This window comes from Mercenaria mercenaria, chromosome 14 (assembly GCF_021730395.1).
Source record: "Mercenaria mercenaria strain notata chromosome 14, MADL_Memer_1, whole genome shotgun sequence".
Classification (NCBI taxonomy): domain Eukaryota; kingdom Metazoa; phylum Mollusca; class Bivalvia; order Venerida; family Veneridae; genus Mercenaria; species Mercenaria mercenaria.
The window spans coordinates 29,745,921-29,750,918 of record NC_069374.1 but is presented as its reverse complement, the minus strand read 5'-3'; the positions used below and the strand labels follow the sequence as shown (position 1 = coordinate 29,750,918).

General features: G+C 34.0%; 1 pseudogene; it reads left to right on the top strand.

Moving 5' to 3' along the window:
• Positions 1-200: 200 nt before the first annotated feature.
• LOC123526733 (leucine-rich repeat-containing G-protein coupled receptor 4-like) lies at positions 201-4,670 on the top strand (annotated as a pseudogene).
• Positions 4,671-4,998: the final 328 nt, after the last annotated feature.

Sequence of the window (4,998 nt, the reverse complement as noted above, 5' to 3'; positions counted from 1 at the left end):
TACTTGCTTCTGTGAAGCATTTCAATAGAAGGAAGTGGATCTCCTGTTTCAAAGATACAGTTCCCGCATAATTTTATGTGATGTATTATTCATTTGTATATGTATATAATTGCACACCTATTTTTAAACTAGAAACTAGCACAAAGTTCAAGTGATAATCAATGACGTAACACTGTCTATGACTTCTTGTCGTAAACTGTGTCAAACATATATAAAATATCTAATCGTCTGTTGTTATAGCGTAAACCAGACCGGATAGCCACGATGAATGTGAGTAAATTTAACTGGGCATTGAACATAAAATTTTGACATTCATAACATTACAATAGTTACCTATAGCAGAAAATAAAAAGATTAATAATATTATAAATAAATGATTTAAGGAGGTAGGTTACCTTGTTACAAGGGTAAATTCAAATTAGTTGAACCGCAGCAGTTTTTTTTTTTTTTTTTTTTTTTGTATTTCGTGTAATATGAAGTTTTAACTGCTACAATCTCAATTTCGTTTGTCTCTGTCCCTTCAAGTTCATTTTTATCCAGGTTTGAAGAACATGACCCTCCAAAGGTATTTCATATTGAAAGAAGAAGGAAAATACGGATATTTAACACTTTTCAGTGTATTTTAGTTTCATTGATATCCGAAGAAGTCTGCATAATTGCTAATTTTACTAGTATGCACGTTAGCTTTCTAATATAAGCTTAAAATGTATATGTCGCGGGGCTCGTGTTTCCATGGTTACGCATTTTCTCTCATTTTTAAACAGCTATGTATAAAAATAGGGCTTTTCGACGGCTTCAGTGCCATTCTGTTAATGACCAACATTGAATATTTGGGTAATATTAATAGCAAAATACCAAGCACTTTACATGGTACCCTATTTTTCTTAAAGTTTTAAATAACCATGGCAACAAATATGTTTAAAATAGCTTATATCTTCCTTTTTGTCGTAATTTCTTATAAAAATATTGAAAGAGATTATCTTTCTAGTAAATGTAGCTTGAAAACATATTATTTCTAACGTAAGTTATATTTTCGTGTTATTTGCATTTATTCAAACAAATTTCACAGCTTAGAATATTTACAGCAGTACCGCTCGTCTGGCATTTTTCATGGAAAAATCGTTCAGCATGCTGCTATTATTCTCAATGATATTGTTGAAATAAAAATAAAAATCCGAAGCTGTGTTTCTTAAATAGACCAGTGTCAACGCTTTTTGAATTTTTTAATTTAGATACATAGGTCACGGGCTTCGTTTCCATGTTAACATCAATTCAATTCAAGAAACCACAATTTTCTACTGAAATTTGAACAATTTTAGATCTTAGTTTAAGTAAATAAGTAACAAATTATCAACGGAACATGAAAAATAGGTATTACAAATCAAACTGCTAGATTTTTTATTTGAAAATAGCCGCAGCAAGTAACCTTTCACCCAACTATATTCCAAATAACATTGGTTACCATCATCCATTTTCTTACATTCCGCATAACATTTCAATATAACTACATAAAAGAAACAAAAAATTGATTATTATCGAGAGCAAAAGACTCATAAAAAATATTTCAGCCAATAATGGTTATTTGAAAATATTTAAAATAAAGAAAATGCACAGAATTACGTACTTTCAAGATAAAAGCTATTAATTTTGCGCGGTAAGTTACACGTAATGTCATGACGTCAATGACGTCATTTTAAGGCAACATTGTTTTGAAACCTTTCTGCGGCAATTTAATAATTATTTCTGCATAATTAAACCATAAAGCATCAGATCGAAGACAGATTCATGATTTGTTTTCAGAAGAATGAATATACAAACACATATTAGTTTGTCGTAAACGTCGTCGTAAACCGTCACGTTAGCTTCCGGTTGGACATGCGCACATACAAATATGAAGGTAACCTACCTCCTTAACTATTGTATTTCATGAGTGCAGTGCGGTCGAGGACTTTTTTAATATATATTTGTGTATTATGTATCGATAAAACATGTATGTGCTACTTGTACGCAAGGTCATTTTGTAACACGAGTATGCAGGCGTTACAACCACCTCTTCATGTTGCCTATGCTTAGTCAAATATCTATATAAACGTTTAACATGTGACAGTTACTTCATTGTCTTGGCTAAGTCTTGCCATACAAAATAAAAGGTAATGGTAGATTTAACATATGTTGGCACTGAATGAAGTGTTGCTTCGTTTCTATTGCATAAGCTAATTTAAAAAAAATGTTTTTCCTCCTGACCGACTGATTTCCATTATTCCAAATTTGTATTTTTTATTTTTCATGCTACGAATAGTTCTCCCTCCTTTTTCCTTTTCACGGGCTAAGGTATCAGGTTTGCCGTTGCAAGACTTATTAACTTTCATTTTTGTCAGGCCCGTCCCGACGGGTTGGTATTACGAAAGAATTTTTATTTCAAAACGATGGAAAATTCCGAAGCTTTTGAATAACTTTGCTTTCTGTGCGAGCGATTGCAAATTCATTGACAAGATGAAAACAAGCTATTGTAAAACAGTAATACAAAGAGATTCTTAATGAATATTGTTTCCTTTTGGCATTACTACTCGATGATATCGAGGGTTCAACGCAATAAGGGCGTATCTACATATAATTATTATATGTAGATACGCCCTTATTGCGTTGAACCCTCGATATACCGGTATGTGTACTTCATAGATCTCTCTCTCTCTCTCTCTCTCTCTCTCTCTCTCTCTCTCTCTCTCTCTCTTTGTTGGTTTTAACGTCGCACCGACATAGGTATAAATCTCTCAGTATAAGTTATGTTGAACATAAGGATAACAAACGGGCCATTAACTAGCTTTTGCAAAAAGATAACATTATAATGGCAATATCGTACATCAGTCTGAAATCATTTCCATGACAAAGGCTTAGTTAAATTCGAGTAGATCAAAGATATTTATGTACGTCAAAGTTACTTATCTTTAATTTCCATTGCATAAGACAAGGAAGCTAATCTAGTTGGTTGTTTTCTTTTGTTTTGTCGTGTTTTAGTGATTTCTATGTAATTTAAATTTAGATGAACACAGATGGTTATATATGCAATCGTAACAATCTATTGAGAGCAAGTGAAAATGATGGCGGCGGCATTATGAAGCAGTTGAATGGATATCTTGAAGGGAGAAAACAGCACCGCCAGCTTTGTACGCTTTTAATTAATTGACTACCTACTTAATCTAAACAATATTTGACAGAAGAAAACTATATGCCATTCCGCTTTCTTGTCACCCCTGCATATCACGAGTCACATTATAATAAATTTCCAATTCTGCATTTCAGGTAGCGTGTAATGTGCTATATTTCATTTTCGTCTTCATTGTCGTTTGTTGCAACTGTGCTGATGCGGACTGTATCGCGGCACCACCTTGCCGTTGCCAGGATTCGTTCATACAATGTAACGGGTTAAACCTTACAACAGTTCCCAATTTTAACGTGTCAAGGTCTTCGATCTCCACCTTGTTTCTTGATTTATCAGATAATAAAATCAAAAAACTGCCTGCTAACGTATTCTACAACCTTTCAACAACAAATGCAAGTGATATATCCATAAAGTTGAATGACAATTCTCTTGCTGAAATAGATGATGGTGCATTTAATGGAATTAATGTAACGTTACAGAGTTTGCAAATACAAAATAATAAACTTACCTCTTTACCAAAAACATTGCGACGGCTTTCCGGTTTGAAGACATTAAGCATATATCGGAACCCGATCAAAGAGTATGAAATCGACGTGATGCAAACACTTGGACTAACTCTGACGACACTAGCTATCGGCGCAGACGCTAATTATAAATGGCCATCAGAACTCCAGTATATATTTGGTCTGAAATACTTGAGTGTATTTATTCTGAACAAGAATCACTTCCTACAGACGCTTTCCTTGGTTTCGAGAAAACCCTTTCAACATTGCAAGTTGAGTATACCGGACTTTCATCCATTCCACGAGCCATATGCCGTCTGACTTATTTGGAATCTTTCTCATTTAGTTTTAATAAACATCTGAGCAGTACGAGCGATCTCTTACCAACATGTATTCCACCATTATCATCTGTTAGAACTGCTATCTTAGTCGGCAACGAACTTGAAGTGTTTCCAGCACTATTCAAAAACTTCCCCGCTTTGACAACGTTAAAAGTAATGAACAATTCAAAATTAGTTTACATTGATGAAACCGTGACAGACGGAAATGCTGTGCTAGTAAATCTGGATATATCTTTTAACAGTTTTGAACAATTTCCGGAAGCACTGATGAAGTTAAATCAACTTCAAAGCGTAAATTTGGCTCATAACAAAATTGTAACTATCGAAAGCTCAAATATACCAAACATAACCTTCCTGAAAAGCCTTGACCTGAGCTACAATCCTCTTGCCTATATATCATTAGACGCTTTCGCAGGAGTTGCTGATCTAGAGATATTAAAGATTGACGGTGTAGCTTTAAGAGAATTTCCAAAGGCTGTTAAGATATTGCAGAAGCTTACAACTTTTTCAATGGACAATAACAACATAATATGCAGCTGCAACATGGCGTGGATTCTGACCGAATGGAAGATTTATGATAAAGTCAATTTCAACGGGAATTGTGGCCAATCCAGCCTCAGTCTGGAGGACTACATTGTAAAGTACTTACCCGCGTGTCCAAAATAGTGAAATGTTATGTAAAAATAAAGGTATATCTATACTGGTCTTGTATTTTTTAATGAGGAAAGAGGCTTCTTTCGGAGAATGGTCTTATACTGAATCTGGTTAGGCCAATTGAACATCATTAAATGATTATGTGTGTCTGAAATGCTGTTAAAAAAGGCTTTTAATGCAACAAGACTTGTAGAAAAAATGAAAAAGTTATGTTTTACATAACAAAACTGTAAAGTCTCGATAATAAGTCACAGCTCATTTTCATTTTACGTAAGGACTTGGTGGTTTATTTTCAAGACCGGGTTATTTTCAAGTCCGGCATATTTACCAGTCCGGCTTA